Genomic DNA, 19,820 nt, shown 5'->3' on the forward strand with positions numbered 1-19,820 from the left:
TGTCCCTTCGAAGACATGCAGGGGCTCTTAAATGTCTCAGCTGAGTAGGGACCTCAGTGGATGATCAGACTGTCTCTATCTCAATCCCTATTTCTCATGAACTTCAACTTATTCTAGCAATAAAATCTTCAGGGGAACAAAGAAGATTGATTTCCCTTTATGGGAGATTGAGAAGGAGGTCCTGGGCTGTGCGAGATGCAGATCAGTTGATGGTGGGGAAAGTGCTAGTATGCTCTTGGTGAGTTACTATGATGACTTGTAGGACAGGCAATAAATGTTGCAATAACTTACAGGACTGTTGTGAAAACATTTGTATCTGTCAAGCATAAGATCCTCCCAGCCCAGCATCCTGCCTCCAGTGCTGACCACAGATGGATGACCAGGGGCAAGGAAGAACAGGGCAAGCCTACATGGTACCACATACAAGTATTCCTCAAGGTTCAGTCTCAGAATGTTTCCTGGATCTGAGGTATTGCATCTGTCTAGTGATTCTCAATAGATTTCTCTTCTAAGCATCTGACTGGTGTCTCTTGAAACCCATCTGATTTACTCTGTCCATATCATCCTTTGTGAAGCAAAGAGTTCCACACATCTTCTGATTGCTGCCTGATGAACCATCTCCTTTTGTTTGGTTTCAATCTAGCTCTGGCTTCACTGGAGAACTTCTAGCTCTTGAATCAGAAGAGACAGTAAGCAGCAGATTCCTATTCACCCTCTCCATCCCATTCAGGGTTTTGCAGACCTTTACCATAACCACTTCGTATCACCTCTCTTGAAGGTTGAAGGTGATCCATTCCACTCATTTGTAGTGATGGATGCCACAGAAAATCCTGTGAATATATCAAATGCTTCCTCAGTAAGCTTCAGAAAATGCACCAAAAAATGAAAGCATAGGGCTGTTTGTGAGATAGATATGGGAAAAGACTGTAGAATTTATTGTTTTGTAAACATTCTTCATCCTGAATAAGGAAGCAGATGAGTGGAGGGAGAAACAGAGAAGTGGGGGAAATACTGTGATTGTGTAATGAAATATTGCATCATGATGCTCAAAGGCTACTGAAGTAAAATTAGAGAGGTCTTCATCTCATTTTTGACTTTGAGACTCTAGAACAAATGGTTATTCAGGGAGAAAGGGAAAAAGGATTTGGGAGCTCACAGTCTATTTTCCTCCTCTTTCAGAATGTGACGATCTGCTTGAACCTGGCTGACCCCAAGCCTGCCTTGCTCCCTGTTAGGGTGGTGGGACGGGCCCTGGCTGTGAGGCCCTGTCCTGCTGTCCCTCTGGATATCCCCCATGGCTCCCAGGGAACTGAACAGGGCTCCCTGGCGTCCATGGAGTCCTGACATGTGTTCTATTAGCAAGGGCTGGGACAAAACACAGGCTCCGTCTCATGGTGTAGTACAAACTCTTGGTTTATTGTTCCCTTGATACACATTGTGCCTGGACTGAACCGTACTTGATAGTTTTTTCCCCGAACTTGGCTAGGTAGAAGAACAAAATATTTTTCTCTGTTTCACAGAGAGGATCGGATAGAAACAAAATGACGTAAAAGGCTGGAAGGGAAATAGCATTGGTAAAGTGCACAATTAGACCACAGAGTACATTGCCATGGGCATCAGCAAGTAGCAAGATTAAAAAGGAAGTTTGATACATGGATAATAAGAATATCCAGAGTTTTAATAGCCAAAACTAAACTGAAAATATTTTGCAAGGAAGTTAAAACCAAAGTTTCAGAGCTAGAGAGAACTCATGGCAGACTTTACCTAGAGCTACAATGCCTTACCCTAGGACCTAACTACATCTTGGTTTTAGGTGTCAAGTGCTAGTCTCTATTGGAGACTTTTGGCCTGAGCCAATGTGGAAATTCTTGGGGAACTTTGCTATTGGTTTCTGAGTAGAATGGTGTAGAAGATATTACTACAGTAGGTTGCAGTAAAGAATTCCATAGGGTAGGCTTAAAATGGAAGGCATGTTAAAAATAAATTAATCTTCCCTAGCTTCAAAAGTTTACAATGAAAATGCACTAAATATCTAGTTATCATGCCTTTAGTGATTAACTGAGAGAGGGAGAAACCTGCCCATGGGCAATTCATTTCATCCCAGAGTCAACAAGTCAGATGATCTGGGCTCTAAAAGTCCTGAGTTGTCTCGTTAGGAGGAGTCTAGATGATAATTTCATGTGAAGACATAAATGTGTGAAGGTAGGTAAGACTAATAAAAATTTAAGTTCCTTTCAACCTATCTGAGTTAGCTGCAAACTAGTTAACTTCAGCATTACTAGCTGTGAAAGTTATCTTCTCTGTTAAAGTCTACTCACACATTTATTCTCCCCATCCCTTCCCAGTTGAATTCCCTTCGTGAATATATTTTTAGTGGGCATTTTGAAGGAAGACATCTTTAGCTGGTGTAAACTCGTTGTGTTTCTGAGTCCTGCTCCCCATCCCCCAGTTAAAATCTTCCCCATACATGTTCAAAGTGGCTGCCAGAAAGCCATAGCCCACCTTGCAAGCTGGTTGTCCAGAGTGCCCATGGCTATCCTGCCTTCTGGTTTCTCTTCTCCTAACCAAGGCTTATTCAGACATGTTCCGTGTGGTTTTCAGCTATTTTGCTGATCTTTCCACCCACCTATACGCAAGGCCACAAATTCATGTGACAACAACATTGACTGCAAGAAAAAATGTTTTATGGTATGTCTGTGTTTCACGCTGCTCTTTAGAGTTACTTTCAGTGATGTAATGGAAATATCACCCCCAAAATCTCTCAAAAAGGAGAAGCTCTGGAGAAAGAGTAGGCAGAAAAAAAAAAAAAAAACAGCACACTTGCTGATATGGAAACCAGACAGTGAACGACTGTAATTTTTCTCTTCTCCTGAAATTTCATAAGCCTCCATCCTTTCCAAAGGGGAGACTTCCTCCTAGAGAGGCGCACTTTGCCAGACCAGCACTTCACCACTGTTCCTCCTTTGCAGTAGAGCAAAAATCAACTCCTCTGGATGCCAAGTGCCCTAAATCCAAAACACAGCAAGATCACTATGCTATTTCATTTCACTGAGTACCCAGGGGCTTACTAAAGAAAAGGCTCAGACAGCATGTGCTCTGATCCTTGCAGCCCAGAGATGGGGTGGATGCTACACCACCCCAGTCCACAGGATTCCTGAACTTCTAAGAGGCAAAAGAGAAAAAGATGGAAACAGCAAGCAACGCTGAGCTCTTCTGGAAGTAGAACCAAGGCTAAAACCCTGAAATGTCCCCTCCTTTTCTCATTCCCCCACTACTGCACTGTTTGTGTAGCGTTTCAGCATGTGAAATTTTAGGGAAATGAAATCATTTCTGGTTACAACTTGCTGCTTTTTCTGCATTTTTTTTCAGCCCCTTCTGGCTGTAAAATTTATATAGATGTATAAAAGAAGCTTTTAATTTGAAAAGTACCTTTATGCTTTATATATTATATCAGGACATGCTAGTGGCCCTGGCTATGGATGCTTTTAGAAATTTATGAAGAATGGAAGGAAAACAAAACACTTCTGGCAAGACGCAAAGGTCTTCGCACTGTAATTCTGCAAGCCCTGGCACTGTGCAAGGATTGGCATGTCCCTCAAAATGAAATCACACCAGTTGCTCTATTTAACTATAATAAAGGCATACAGGCTACAAGAAACCAAAACTGCAGCAGAAATCCAAGTGCGTGGTGCTGCCCTTCTCACCAAGCCGTAAGAAGCTCCCAAGCTCCCATAGCCTTTTCTCAATGCATGTACTCAGTGTGCATTTAACAGAGAGTTTCCTGAAGGCACATCCTCATCTTTGCCACCCAGCCTTTACAGAGCTCTCTCCCTTGCTCTCACGGCCTCCATCCAACACAGCTAACCTGTGTTCAGGCAATGAGCAACTCTCTTCAGTCCTGCAAAAGTGTGTCCCCATCCTCAGAAGCAGGGTCATCATGTAGTTGCCTTGATCCCACCATCCTTCTAAAGTCTTTGCCATTGTGGTAGAAGTTTCCACATGACAGTAGGTGTATGCTTTGGACCACAGAGATGTGCTCTCCTGTCCCTTTGCTGCTGCTGCAGCTCTGGGATGGAGTCTCAGGGCTGATGTAAAGCTGGTGGCATTGCATGATCATAACCACTCTCGGCTAGATGGAACTTCCTTCTGGAGCTCAAAAATGGCACCTTATGTGGTGAAGCTATTCCAAGTTCCTCCTTAAACAATTGTTTGGTCTTGCCCTTTTCTCCTGCCACAGCAGCTGGCAACGCCAGAAGCTGATTTTGCTGGTGCTTGAAAAATGCAGCAGAAGTTGCCTGTTTTGCAAACCCGATGGCATTGGTGGCAGCAGTAGAGAGGTCTGCATGGGCACCTGAGTGCACACTACCACAAACGTGCAGGGATGGAGTGGAGGGAGGGTGGTGAGAGCGGGCTGGTGGGTCTGGTCCCCCTGAGGTGGCCATAGGTGTTTTATACCAGGGATGCCCCATACTAGGGATGGAGCCCCACAACTCCCTGGGCTCAGAGGGAGTGTGACGGGCATGGCCACAGCGCCAAACGTGTAATTTAGAGGAAATCCCCCAAGTGAAAACAAAGGCTCTGTAAGTCATTTCCTCTGCACTGAACAGAAAGACATCTGTGTTGATCCAGCCATTATGCACTAGTCACAACAAAACCCTCTGCTCCTGAGCAGCATAGGCCCCGCTCGCTTTCCTCTGGGCTGCCACTGGAAAACTACAGAGATGCATTGGGACTGAACTTTTAATACTTTTTTTTTTGTTTTGTTTTGTTTTGTTAGTGGGACTGAGCAGGCTGACAGCTTCCACAGGCCGGGGGCAAGAGCAGGCGAGGCAGCGACCCGGGTGCCACCTCCTCGCACACCCCGGGGGCTGCGCTTCGGCGGGGGACACCAGCCGGCCTCAAGCAGCCGCCTGGCCTCCAGCCCAGCCCTTCGGCCGCAGGACTCCCGGCACCTGCCCCGGCCCGAGGGGGGCTGCCCGGTCCTCTCCTCGCCTCCCTCGGCCGCCGCCTGGAGGAGGCGCCGGGGCCGGAGGGGGCAGCGCAGTGCGGTGCCTGCCTCCTTCCGCCTCCCTCCGCGCCGCCGGCGCCGAGGCCCGTTCCGCGGTGGCGGAGCTAGGGAGACCCAGGTAAGGCAGGGCAGGGGCTGCCGCCGTGTCTCTGCCCCTCGCCGAGGGGCCGTGGGGGCTTTTTGGGGTGCCCCCGGGCAGGTGCCAGGGGGAGGCTGTGGCACACGCTGCGCTTTGCACCTTCGCTCCCAATGGGCGGCGTTCGTGGGGTACAAGGCAGCGCCGTCCGGGCTGCGGAATCCTTTTGGATTTCGCTATTTCCTTGTTTTGGGACTTTTTTTTTTGTTGTTTGTTTGTTTCCTTGCTGTGACTTGCTGCGGGTTTTGCAGTGCATCCGTGGAGCTGCTGTGCTTCGCTGAGAGCGCTTGGCTGAAGGCAGGGTTAGCTCGGTGTGGGTGCAGCCACCCCAGCAGTTCCCCGGTGGGTGCGCTGCCGGGGGCTGCTGCTCGGGCACTGCCGCTGCGGTGGGTGACCAGATTTGGGTGCTTCTTCCCGGGCACCCCGTCCAGGCTCTTGTAGGACGGAGCTGGCAATCACTGGAGCCGGCAGCTGAGCTTTTCGGGCAGCCCTGGTCGCCAGCTCGCTGCTTGGAGTGACGGGTAGGTCTCGTGGTAACTAATGCTAATCTGCGATGTGCAGGCAAGTAAGCGAGAGTGTTTCTTAAATATGTAAAAACTGACCGCAGCAGAAATACAGATATATACGAGTTCTGGGACTGCTTGCTTCTTGGCCCTTCATTTTCAGTCTGGACTAAACGCTGCAGCTGTGCCGTACCCTCGGTACGGTGTGGCTCCGGGGTGAGGTGTTGCTGTTTAATTTCTCTCCGAACTCCCTACTGAAAAATGAGTTGCTGCTTATGGCTGGTGTGTAAGTATCGAGGCTATATTGGCCTGTTGGAGAGCAGGGCCCATGCAAAGAGCCCCCCAGCTACCCTTTGATGATTACTCCAGGAGAGGGGGGACATGCTCCCCTTTCTCCTCAGCACGCCAGCTGAGGGCCGCGCTGCCTTCCCTCCCTAGGCTGTCCTCCCTGCTCCGTCCCCACAGCGGCTCTCCTTTGGGCTTTGTCCTCCCCAGAGGGTTTGTCCTTGCAGCAGCTCCCATAAAGCTCTTCCTTCTCAGGCTGAGTGGTCTCCTGGGGCGTGTGGCAGGGTGGCCTGCTGTCCCCCTCTTCCAGAGCTCTGCCGCTGCTTCTCGTAGCCCTCTGATGGCTGTGGTTTGCAGGGGGAGAGAGCCCGCTTGCTGTCAGACTCTCCTCTGGTAGTCTTCACATTTCTCCAGGTTTTCATTGCAAAATTCATCTTGTAAGACATTAAAGCTCCTGGTGAGATAGCCATGCTTGTCTGCATTTATTCCTGAATGAAGGGGTGCTTTGCATGACTTGATAAATTTCTAAATGAATACTTTGAGTGTTTCGAACCAAATGATCCCTATGGGAGTTTGCCGGCTGCAACCACGGCAAATGTGGTTATATTTGGCACCTGGTTACTCCCTCCTTTCTCTCTCTCTCTTTTAAAAAATGCAATAATCTCACAGGTATGAAAATGAAAGACAAAGATTTGGAATTCAGAGGTAGACCATACTGCAGCTTCGGCCTTCTTTGCAAAGTAACTCAAGTTCTCATCTGCCAGACCTGACTTTGTTAGCCTTTCAAAAGTTACCTAAGGAACACTTTTTTTTTTTTTTTTCTTCTTCTTTTGGATATTATTGTAGAGTTTAATTTTCTAAATCCATGGATTGTGAAGCAGCTAGAATTATGGCCTGAGTTATGTTACATTTTAGTTCTTAGCCGAATGCCCGTGAATTTGGCATTGCGATGGATCCAGTAACCTGGCTGACTGCCTACAATGGCTGAAAATGGAGAAAAATAAAATAGAGCTGATAAAACAATGTTAGCTGTATATTATTTTATCTTGCCCTGAAACAACATTGTATTCAGAAGTGCCGTGATAGTGTGGTATCCTGTGATTAAGGTTAAAATAACAGGGAAGTGTTTAATTTCACAGAATTGCTTGGAAGCACCAGACATCTCCCCCTCTACTGAATGTAGATGAAACCTGTTGCAGATTAGTTCCCTCTATGTTGTGTTAGCTTATATGCTGAATACACAAGATAAGGTGCAGAATGGTGTACTTTTTATACAAATGTTTATATCCCAAATATGCAAAATATTTTCTGTTTATTAGACAATGGAATTCTGTGCTTCTGACTGTCAACGCAAAGATCATGGAAAAAATGTCTTTAGCCTCTATTAACCATTGACCTCTAAGATGTTTTGCTACTTTTGTTTGTTTTGACTTTTTTTCAGTAACCTATTACATTTTCACTGCTGAAGTTGGAGCTGTGCTTTAAAAAAAGACAAGTTTGCATCTGCCAAAGAATCAGTTGTAGCAGTCTACAACAGGTATTTTGCAGAAACAGAATAAGAAAATACTGGTATAAAAATCAAAAGATATGGAAAGCAGTACTTGGATGAAGAAGACTAATGGTTAGCATTGAGAAGAAGGCCTGAGGTGGCTTTTTTTGGGTATATTTCAAAGAACGTACATGCTTCTAAAGGACATCTATCATATGCTTTGCATTTGTGCTACAGATATTTTAATTATTAGGTAGGTGCATATATTTTTAGCCAAGGTAGTGATAATTGTGCACCAAGTGACAGCAGCAGTCAGTCAGTCGTTGCACCATGGAAGTCAGGGAGTGATGTTCTTAAGTGGCTTGCTGTGGCTTTCTCCGTTGTGTGAAATGCAAGGGAGGGACCCTTGCTGCACAGGTTGCAGTGTGCTCACTGCAGAGGGGACTTCCCAACTTGCCTTAATGCTCAAGGCCAGGGTTTAATTCAGCATTAAGTATGTCACTGATAGAACTGGACACAGCTCTCCAAAAACCAGTGAGATTGTATTTGCAATCTCAAATTCATTTGAACAAATAATTAGCTCTCAAGAAATGTATTTTTGCTAATACTGGGTATTACTTATGACGGCAAATCCCCAGTTTACTGTGCTGGTCCTCAGGCAGAGCAACACTCTGGTTGTTTTCTCTGGTTATTTTCTAAAGGAAAATGCATTAGCAAAGAAAGCTGTTTGTAGGCGAGCGAAGCCAACATCTGGGTGGACACACATGCCCTTTCTGTCTGATGGGACAGAAGAGGAACTGGGGAGCAGAGGCGTGTGATTGAGCACTGCCCCGTGGCAATTACAGCTCTGGCAATTCTCAGTCATCCCCTGCCTCCGCTCCGCTGCATGGGCTGTGATTCAGAGTCAGGATGCAGAGGCAGGAAAATGTGAGATATCCATGTGAGATAAAACTTTGAAACACAAATAGGCTTCTCATACAGGTGCGGGGAGAAGGGTCTCATCGTAAGAGATGCTTTGGGAGGGGTGGAAAGCAGGTTTTTATGGTTTCCTAAACTCAGAAGTATGATGGAGAGGTCAGTTTCTTGCAAGCAAAGTGTCTGCTATGTTCAAACAGGATCCTGAAATCTCTGAAAGAGTAGCAGCAACCTCCTGGGAATAGCTCAGCCCATCACAGGCAGCAGTCACCTGTCTTAGCAAGAATGATGTTGCCTGACAGAAGTCTTCCCTTTCAACAACACCCAAATATTTAGGAGAAGAAAAACCACCACGCTGAAAAGATGCCCCTGGCCTTTATTCCCTCTTCCTAGGGGAAGCAGCAGGCTGCCAGCTGGGGTGTGCCGACCCAGTTCTTAGGGTGAAGATCCTATGCAAAGTTAAACAAACACAGGAAAAAAAAAAAATAGAAAAAAAGGAGATTGCAGCATGCTGGGGGTATGTGGAGCCTGGGCTAAGGGTTTTCTTGGCACTCCCACCTCTCCTTGGTCAAGTTTCTCTTATCGGTGGGTGTTTGGGTACCACTGAGCCACACGTCAGGTACAACTGCCTGCACGCTCAAGTAGGTCACAGGAGGGTTTCCTGTCAGGAGGGGTTTTGCTCAGCCCCGTGCCTTTTATGAGCTGTGATCTGATTAAATCGTAAGAAGACGTTAGATCTACGCCTTGGTTGCACCTGAATATAGGGCAGAAAAAACTGTCTGCATGCAGCAGCCAGTGGTGCTCATCCTGCACCATGGCCTGGGCAGGGCACAGGCACCCTGCACCGCCAGAGGGCCTGCTGGCCCCTGCCCTGTTATTCTGGGACCTGCCCCTGGCCATGGGTGCTTGTTGAACAAAAGAAGACTTCTTCTTTCACCCCCCAGACATCCACATAACCCATCATCAGATACACGTGGTAACTGCCCCTTGTTTTTAGCTGAATGCAGCTCTCGTGACTCTCTCTCCTAGACAGCCCTGTGTGAAAGTCTTTTTGTCAGCTTCTCTATGCTACAGTGGAGGTGAGTGCTTCAAATTCATCATGCCTAGGGTTACTGCTTGCCCTGTGAATTGCAGCATGTCCTATATCACAGGCTCAAGCTTCACATCCTTGGGGAAGGAATAATTGTGCGGGGGCTGGCTTTTGTCACCCCCTCCCCATGATTATGAGCACCTCTTCCAGCTGAAGACACAAACCAAACCATGGCCATTCCTGGTCCCAGAGTGGAAGAAGGAGAGAGAGGGCCTGTCCCATGTTGGGCTGTGGGATCCCATTCAGGGAGACGACCTCTGAATGTGTAAACTGAGCTGAGCTGAATGGGCTGCTCTCTGTCCCATGGCAGGTCCTTTAAAACTGGTAATCTTAAATAGACTTCGGGATCTCTTGGAAGTAAAAGGGCTGCCTATGCTGTACCCAGCAAAGCTAATAAAAAGAACATTTTTCAACATGCAGAAGTCTAGCACTCAGGTGTTGGGAGTCCTGGCTTCCAAACTGCCAGTGCAACTTTCTGTTCAACTGCCTTGCACATAATGTGTCATGGGGTAGTGTTTGGTTATGCAGCCATGTGCTGTGTCTGATTAAAAACTGAAGTAATGGGCAAGCAGCACAACTGCTTCAGCTTCATTCAGGTATTTCTCAGGATCTCTTGAGTCGGAAATAACCCAGGAAGTCAGCATGAAGCAGGCACTCCCTTTGAAAAACTGAGAGCTAGCCCATAAAGGACTGTATTGTTTTACATTTACAGCATCTTGCCTTCACCCCTTGTAATCTTTCCCTCAGCGGGACTGGGTGTTGGCAGCCCTGTTGCTGTTGATGCCCTTTCCATAGTGTTCTTATGCATTGCCATAAGTCATCAGGGTGGATTGGATGGAGTACAATGCTATCATGCATTAATGATGGTGTCACATAACGTCTTAAAGAGAATTTAAGCTGAATAAAACTCCTTAAGATGTTAAATGTCTTGTTACACCTGATGAGTGCTCTTGCCCCCTGTTTAGCTCACGTTGTCTGAAGCACCCCGACATCTGAGAGCTGACATCAAGGTGAGTGGAGGTAAGATGAGAAGCTCGCCACCTCATGTGAGCGAGGGCTTGGGAGAAGGAGAAAACACAAGATGACAGCACTGCCTCAGTTGCGTTGATTTTCAGATTCAGTGAGAAATTATTTCCCTGAATCAATACTTATACATGTACTTGACAGCAGTGAAACTAAAGTCCTTTAGAGTTGCTTGTGCTGTATGTGAAGAAGGCATTCTTCAAGGTTGCATCCTGGATTTTCAGTCTTCTGTGCAAAGACTTCATTAGTAAAAGGCTGAAATGTAAGTAAAAGTTAAACTATTTAACAGAACTCTGCAGATAAGTTCAGGGTAGAACTCTTTGGGATCTGCCTCAAACACTTCAGGAAAACAGGTCTTGCTCTTCCAGTTACCTGTTTAGAAAGTACCCAGCAGTGTGGATTCTACTTAGAGAGGTCTTTTTGTATTTGCTTTTTATTTTTTAATCCGTATCCTAACATACACCTAGTTCAAGTGCAGAGCAAAGCAGAAACTGAAAGGCTTTGTTAACATACTAAAGAAAATGAAAGCTGCTGTAAATATAGTCCTTCGAGTCGCATGCCAGCTAAACACAAAGCATGACAAAGTGAAATTCTGTCTGGTAGCATTATTACTACAATTCTGAGTGCAATTGAGTGGTAATTTGAGCACCAAGAGCTGTGTTGTCCCATTTCAGTAAAATGAGAGTGAGGGAATTTTGAGTTGAGTTTCATCTGAGTTTCAGTTATGTGAAATTTTCCTTGTAACCCATCCAACATAAGAAGGTGAGAGAGGCTGGAAGCAGAAGATATGAATGTGGTCCTTGCCAACACCACTGTTTTGGTAAGTGGAGCAAAAATTGCACAGTTTGGGAAGCTGTGAATGCCAGATGTGCGAACAGTAGTACAGCATCTCAGCTGAACTGTAGGCAGTCATTCATTTCCAATCCAAACTCTTGTGTTTGTTTCATGTAGCAGAGAGGACGTATCCTGATGAAAATGATGCAGGGGAAACTTGAGACACCGGAACTTGCAATATTTCCTGCCCCTCGCTTGTTGGCTCAGGTTTTCCTGGTGTACTGAAGACAGCTGTGACCAGCTCTAGATCTATCAGCTCTGTCTGTATGAGAGAAGGTGTGGGGATACTAAATAGGTGCAAACAAGCAACAGTTATCAAGTAATGTTACAGTATTGCCTCAAGATAATAAAGAGTGTCAGGGGAAATGTACGCATTTGTCAACCTGGACTCCAACACGTGAGTTCAGGTCAGAAGTTTATCATCTGAGTTAATTTCACAGCTTTGCCTTCAGCTGAATTTCCCCTGCTTATTACTGAGCTATTTCTCACCGTTGCAGCTTTCGCATGTTCCAGTGGGTGCTTGGTTTTAAATAGAGACAGAAACAATTATTAATATAAGTGCATATTTTTCATATTGATGGCCCTATTAATGAATGTGTTTAAACATAGTGTAGTTTCTGGTATATATATTTTTTAAATTCAACAGACATTACAATGAAAAAGGTATGTTATGCAAATTTCTGTCATTAATAGCTAGTATCTTACCACAAAGCAGCACATATGCTTACCTCAAGTTTGCCTTTTTCATGCTTTATTTTGCTAAAAGTGTAATGCTGGTGTACAAAGACTGGGATGGCTCCTGGTGCACAGTGTAAGCAGGAGCTGTGCTTAATCTCTTGCTCACAAACATCTTTGACTCTTGCCTCTGATAACTTAACTTGTCCATGAAATGCATTGATTTCAGCCTTCCAGCTTGCTGTGAAGGTGTTCTTCATAGAGCATTTGGCAAAAGCAACTAAAGGGCTAACTAAAAAGAAGATAGGAATTTATTAAACTGCTTTTAATTTTGGAGAGAGAATGGTCAAATTTGTTCCTACAGCACAGTTGTTAACAGCTATTGTTACGGAGAAGACCTGAACTTGGCTTCCCTTTAATCTACATGTGTGACTAAGAAGGGTGGATACTTGACAAAAGATTTTAAGATCAAGATTTTAGCAATATGGAGAGTAGATTGTGGTCTTCCACAACCCAGAGGGAAGGAACATCGCGCCCCTGGAGCTGGTTCAAGGCCTCCTCATCCGGTCCTGAGCAATTTTGCTTTGATATGAGAAATGAACAATGCAGCTGCCATCACTCCTCTCTAGCCCGTTGCTTATCCTGGTACTTTCTCTTCTGCAAGCCACATGCTTAAAATTCCCCCAAATTCCCTGAAAGCCAACTACTTGTTTGTAGTTTTTGCCTGACCTCAGGACCTCCTTGCAACTCTTTCTTCCCAGCCACATCCTTGCTTCTGTGGTCGTGTGGTGCTTAGCTGGGATGTAGCCAGCGTATCACAGATGGCTCTGGGCTTCTTTTCCCATACGCTAAGGCTCAAGCATGCCTGCATAGCTGTCACTGCAGATGCTAAAGCAGTCAGCTGGCTTTTGTGCTGCATGCGCTAAGAGTTGTCTTCCATTGGGAGTGTGGGGGAAAGAAAAAATATCTCGCAGAAGTTATAAAGGGATTTGTATCTGGATTCTGGTGGGACAGTTTCATCCAACTAAAGAAAATCTGATGATTGGAATGCTAGAAATAATATTAGCAGACAAACATATAAGGAGTTATGGCCTGCTATCAATTTTGGTATCTCTGAGGAAGTAGAAAGTTCCTTCACATTTCTGGTGAATAAAACAAGTGCAGAAAGAGTGCAGAAAGGAGCCAGTTGCTAGGTAAATAGCTTGCTTCCCTAGCAGTAAAATTGCAAGAACTGCAAGTTGATGTTTGCAGCGTGAATTAAAACCAAACTCTGTTGATTTGATGAAAGATAACCCTTAATTTTGAGGAACATCTCCAGATAACTTATTTCAATAATTGTGTGGATGAGTTGCAAGCTTTTTGACATCAGCCAGATCGTTATGCCTGGGTCTAGCGTGGCTCCACTGGACTGCATAGCTGGAGCTTTTGTAAAGCTAACTACAGACGAACTAAAGGCTGGCCTTTGAAGATGGATTTCATAACTTGTGTGTCACTGAATTTCCTGGTGGTGTTTGAAGAAATTCTAGGTGCTTCGTGACGCACCATGCTTCTACGTACGTAAGGGAAGGCATGAGATCATTTAAGGGTAGCCTGGGAAAGAGAGCGGTTGAGGTGAAGCAATAATCAATGCCAGCTTTCACTTCTTGTGGGATGTCCCTACAGACCACTTCTATGTATTCTTCTTGAGGCATGCAAAGTGTGTTTCTAGTTCATAAAGCCTTTACCAAATGTACAACAAATCCAGTTCATGGCATTCTTTGAAACCTATACATCTGCCGTGGAATGAGCGTCTCCAGATGTTTGTCCTTGGGCTCATCGTTGTTTTGTTGAAGGAGCACAGACCAGAGAAGCTGGCAACAGCCTGGCTAGGATCAGAAGCAGGTGCAGCATAATCTGCACCTGAGTGAGTAATTCCAGAGAAGTAATACAAGCGCAGGGTAGTGCTGGGCTGGCACTGCTTTGCTGCTGCCAAGAGCCAAGCCAAGATTTCTGTGGCTTCAGCTGTGCCGTGTAAATGTATCAGTGGCATTTTGCTGTGGTAATCCTTTGGTGCAGAGAGCAGACAGCCTATTAGAAGTATTTCAGGTTGGCTTATTGCTGAAAAAGAGTGTTCAAGCTAGAAATAGTCTCCTCCAGCCACTGACTGAGTTTTCTTGGTAGCTTTTAAGATGGCCATGGGTAATGATCTAGAAGGCTGGGTGCTGATTTTTGTGTGTAGGAGATTGTTTCTAGCTCCAGAATGAAGGGGCCTGGGGCCAGAGGAGAGATGCTGCCAGATGGTTAATATAGGGCTTACTTCTTCCTTTCTCCACTTTAAGTAACAAAACAAGATTGATCATATTCAAGTTAGTGAAAGTTAGTTTGGTATCGGTCACTTAGTGTGTATGGTGGGAGAGCAGAGAGAATTAACTTCAGAATTGGAGAGCAAGCAGTTGTTTAGTTGAAGTTCATCTTACAGTGTTCGCAAAACTTAAGAAGTATTAGACAACCCCTGCATGTGAAACAAGTCACTATTTGTATGTGTTACAGTATCTGTTAGGCCATATCAAATGTGTGCCTTGAATACTGAAAGTTGAGTTTATTTGTGCTGTGACTTAATCACCCGAGATTGTGTAACGTTAGGAAAATCAAATTCAAATTATGAAGAAGCTGAATTAAAATTACTCCTTTACTACAGTTAAAAAGGACAGCCTCAGGCACTGACTTCTCTCCTTCTCTCCTTTTCTCCTTCTCTCCCTTCCCCCATGGATCTGGTGTGCTTTTCTTAAATTTGAAGTTTAGTGTACAATAGCAATTGACCTGTTACTTAACGGTGATCCTTAGGATTCCTGAACAGAAATAGGTTCAGCCTCTGATTTAGCAGAACATTTATTTTTTCATCACTCATAATCTCCAGTTTCCTGTAGAAGGAAGAAAAGTTTTTCCACAAGCATCACCCATTTGCCTTGCCAATCTCATCTCTGCCTGTGTTTTTAGTAAGTGGGTGTTACTGTTCCTCCTCCCTCCTTATCAGAAGGGGCTTTAAGGAGAAAGGCTGAGGCAGCGGTTCTGCTTTGCAAAACGTCCACCCAGGGCTGCAGGGCCAGAGGAGGACGGTGGAGTAGCCAGTGTGTTACAAGTGAAGTAAGTACTCTGCTCTCTCTCAGCTTCTGCTCCTCCAAGTCAGTGCCATGTAGGTCTGGGGGTAGTTCTCCCATCTTCCTCTCTAACCTTGCTTTAAATATGCTTGCCAGAACAAAGAGAACTGCTTCTTTTTGAAGGATGCAAAGCAAAGAAAACCCACGCACATACCTCCTCCCAGTTCCGACCCTGACCTGCCCCTTCTGTTCATGCTTTTCCATTTCCTCTTACATCTGTCAGCTGAGGGCCAGTTATATTTGTGAAAGGAAGCTGAGCTAATATTCCTTAGCAGACCTTTGTGCAGCACAAATCTCCGGAGCCTCTGCCTCCTCTGGCCAGTTGTAGTCCCACTGCTCGCAGCAGCATGCTGAAGTGTTGTCAATGCAGTGAAATGGCTGAGGCAATCATGTGACAACTAAAATATTGCTAATTTTCTGACATCTGATTTTTTCTGGCCGTTGCAGGAGGTTCGGTCAGAAGGCTCAACTGGGTTTAAGTCTGTCTTGTAAAGGTTTGGTCCTCCTGTGCACTAAGGCACCCAAATATGTGTAGCTCTTGCCTGGAAGCTGGGTGAAGGCAGGAACTATAGCTTAGCCTGAGTTAATAAACCCTGCTGACAAACAGGTTATTTTAGTTTGTGTCAGGCTGCGTATGGCTTCTGGTGAGCCCAAAACCACAGATTCTCAGTAGAAAAGGCGAGTTCTGCCTGCAGAAGACCTGAGAGTGGGTTTCTTCTGTGGGAGGCACTGTTCAGTTGTGGAGCATTGCCTCAAAAGCTTGTCATAGTCTACAGCAAAGATAAGGTGCCGGAATAAAATTTGACAATAGTAGTGAATGCTAATAGCAACATTATTTATGAAAATAATGGCAGCCTTTAAGTGCTATATATGCTAATGAGCAGAAGGTGATGCAAAGCCACGTTACATATGTGGTAATAGAATAAAAGCCTAAAAAAATCAAACTGGCTTTGCATACATTTTAAATTAATTTTGCATGAATACAATGATTTACAACGACCCTCTATATATGTGTATACATATAAAGAGCCTTTTCCCCTATTCACATAAACCTTCACATTTTCAGGCCATGTTGTTATTACTCTGTGTGACGATAAGGGGTTGGATGATGGTAGAGGTTAAACTTTAATCGATGTAGCTGACGGTGAAAAGCAGCAAAAACTGTTTGCAAGCATTGAAAGAGTGTTAATAACACAGGCTTGCAGATCTTGCAGCCTTACCATCACCACTTGGCACACAATAAATAAGGTAGGGGGAGGAAGTTCATATTCAAAGAGCTTTGAAAGCCTTGGGCAGTGGGTTTTGCTTTTCTTCAGAAATGAAGCTATTTCCAGTCTTTGAAATCACAAGACAAACTCATAATAACTGGCTGCTTTAACAGATGTTTCAGAATTTATTTTTGCCCATTTTCCTCTGTCCCAAACTAAATTTCAGTTTTATTTTCTTCCAGCAAAGAACTTATAAATGTTGAAGAGGTTTGGATCTGAATAAACCTAAGGCATAACAGCGCAAATTTATAGGTGTTGCAGGGATTTTCTGTTGAAGAAATAGGAAAAGCTATAAATAGTTAGCTGTAGAGGAATGAGTAAAAATTGAAGAACTTGACAGGTATAGTGAAAATTGATCAGTACCTTGTTCTTCGTATGGTGTTCTGTAGTGTTGCTAACTCAAAGGTAGCAGTATGTAATTTAAATTAAAACTTTAAATTAAAAAAACACAGCATTTTCTACATCATGGATGACAATGTATTTTTTGTTTCATAAAACACAAGTTCATTTCCTAAATAATTTATTAATGAGGGAATTAAAGAAAAAAGGCGCATGATAAATCAGTGAGAGGATAACCTAGTGCTTCAAGAAATTCTCCTATATGTGTACGTGAGTAGCTTTCAGGTGAACAAGTATATTTTGTAACACCACATACTTATCTTGGAAAATCTTGAGTCAATGAGTTACCCCGTAGCCTGCTTACTTCTTTAACTAAGTGCAGTGCATGCAAATATGAAATTTATTTTCACAAAGTGTGTTTATATAAAAAACTAGCCCATTGGTACTTTGTCTTTCAAGCAGAGAGGAAGGTTTTTCAAACATTTGGGTGTAATTTTTTCAAATTTGTTTGAAAACAGCCCCCAAAAATTGCATTTCTGTCAGTTTAAAAAAAATAGTTTACATACGATAGAAGTGATTTCTGAGAGTCTGCTGTTAAAAGAAGAGAGAAAAAAAAAATCCAAGTATTTTTGACTTCTCCTTTTTTATGGCATATGATACATTTCAGATATCATTACAGTATTTTTCACTACCATTCCAACTTTAAAATTATAACAGGTTACGCTAAAGTACATTTTTTCTGTATTCATATTTCTGTGAAATTTGCAGTTTGAAAAGGGGTTAATAACAGTTCCCTTTTATTCAGTTGTCTTTTATTTTCTGGAATCTGCAACATCGTAAGTGGTGCAAAAAGCCTTCCCTGCCATTTGAAACGCAAGGGCAGATCTTGCAATCCTTGCGTACATCCAGTAGTAATTATTCAAATAAGCCCGTGCTGAATACTCATGTAAGTAACTATTCACATGAAACTCAGTTTGTTGTTTCATGGTAAAGCAACATCAGCTTCAGCAGAAAAACCAGGGTAAGGAGTTCTCCTTTTCTTCTTCCTTCTGCGCTGTTTCTGCTCTCTACCCAGAACTGCTGTGTGCTGCTTATTTGCCACTTATGCCACTGCAGCTGTTTGCAGGGATACATTATGAACTTGATCAGTGAATTGAGTTAATTAATAAACAACCAAAACAAAAAGAAAAACCCCAGAACTATTCATGAAGAGTAACAGATTTGCGTCAGCATTACAAGGTACCACCTGTGTACTTAAGATTTTTATATTTTGATATTCTGACCTTTTGTTTTTTAATAACCCTGTGAATGAATGAATGTTGCATTGTTTTAATTAATGTAGTAGACTAGGTGATAAGTTTTCAATGTTAAATTCAGAGACCTGGAATTACTACCAGTTTGGACTGATGGACCTCAAACCTGAGAAGAACATTTGTGCAGGATTCATGAAACCCAAGACAGAAAGCTGAGGATGCCCATTTGCTAGAGAGGTTCTCTGTTGTGGTTGGCAGCCATGTACTAAGCTTAGTATTAAGACTAGTATTAAGACTAGTATTACAGCTTATAAGACTAGTATTACAGCTTAGTATTAAGACTTTCCACAGGAAAACCCAAACTAGCAAGCAGGTAAATGCTACAACCATCATTAAGGAGGGGGGTAAACTTAGAAAACAGAGCTCCAGCTTGATTTTATTTTTTCAGATATAGACAAATGTTTCCTCTTGAAGTTTGTTTTATGACTGGTGTGATAAGTATGCCCTGCCATGAAAAGCAGCAATTACTTAACACCTTGGGTTTGGAGAAGGTCCAGCTAGATTGGGATGCACTTCTTCCCTCCTAACTAGAGCTTCCACTGTGACTTTAATCCATTTATTCAGCTGTTTGAATGTTGCTTGTGCTTACTGATGGGCTTGCAATGGCTAATTGGCAGTTCCCAACTCCAGGAGTGGTGTTGCAACTCCGGGAGCTCTGTTGCAAAACCTAATCACTTGATGCTTCGGTTTCCCTAGTGAAACACTAGGTTTCATGGGTCGCATGCGTAAGCAATTCTGTCTACAAGGAAAAAAAGTACTTTGTAGACCTTGACCAACATGGACTTAACAGATTTATCTTAACAGTTTATTATTATTATTATTTGTTCTGAGGAAAGTGTGTGGTGACTTCCTGGCCTTAAAGTCAAATAGTATATAAAAATCGATCAGTGCAAGCTGATGCAGACTTTTGATGCCTAAGGCTGAGTGTGTTTTTTGCTTGTTTTGTTTTACCTACAAAAGGTTAAGTGTCTGTAACTCTTCCTGATTTCAGTCATGATTATGGGTACTCAGCACCACTGCAAATTCGATTTTATTTGTTGTCGTGTAACTACGGTTGGCCGGGAACTGGGCAAGCCCTTGGCAGGAGGTGTTGTGAAAATTTTAGATGGGTGGCAGCATGAAACTCCCACAGCTGTTTGGAACAAGATAAGAATGTGTCATGCCGTAGTTTCATGGAGTGAGGAATGGTTTGGGAACAATGGAATATTTGGGGAGAAAAGTGCAGAAAAGTTCCAAAACTGTGCTGAAGAAAAGGAAGTGATGAGTAGGTTTGATAAGAGGTAAGAGTGATCGTTAAAGGTTCTTCTCAAAGAAGTTTGGAAAGGAGCTTTCAGAGTTAAAGGTGAGAGTTCAGTTGTCCTGAGCCTTATTTAAGGAAACAGAAATGTGGCAAGAGCCGTTAGCTTGAAAAAGCAGATTTCTGTGACTAGATACAGAGTCAAAGGTTGATTTTCTGACCTGGAAAACTGGTCTTAATCTGCAGAGATCTCTGTAGCAGTGATAAGTCAGTGTAGATAAATGCTTGTAGCAACCAGATGCAGACATGGGCTGACTATTTTTTATTTTTTTAAAACATTCTGTCAAAAGGATTTTTTTTGTTTCTTTGTATTGTTAATTTGACCAAAGAGGGCTGGCAGTAAAGTGAAATATTTTAGCATTATCAGTACTGAGATCTGAAATCATAGTTAATTTTGAATCCTTCTTGTGGTCTCTAGGGCAGACTTCTGAGAGCACAATTTCTAAGGCAATTACATTTTTCATAAGTGTCAAGAGAGTTAGTTGTACTATAGAGAACACGGCGGTGT

General features: G+C 43.7%; 1 protein-coding gene across 3 annotated transcripts in view; it reads left to right on the forward strand.

Moving 5' to 3' along the window:
• The first annotated feature begins 4,775 nt into the window (after positions 1–4,775).
• The window catches only part of TEC (tec protein tyrosine kinase), a 47,787-nt gene continuing 32,742 nt past the window's right edge, over positions 4,776–19,820 (forward strand). For 2 of the 3 annotated variants that reach the window (XM_082760157.1, XM_082760156.1), the window contains exon 1: positions 4,776–5,126. The gene's annotated coding sequence lies outside the window, so the exon portion shown is untranslated. Of the gene's footprint in view, positions 5,127–5,313; positions 5,666–19,820 lie in introns of those variants that run through there. The other variant, XM_082760158.1, reaches the window with a different exon arrangement.

The sequence above is a fragment of the Aythya marila genome, assembly GCF_965140915.1.
Source record: "Aythya marila genome assembly, chromosome: 4".
Taxonomy (NCBI): Eukaryota; Metazoa; Chordata; class Aves; order Anseriformes; family Anatidae; genus Aythya; species Aythya marila.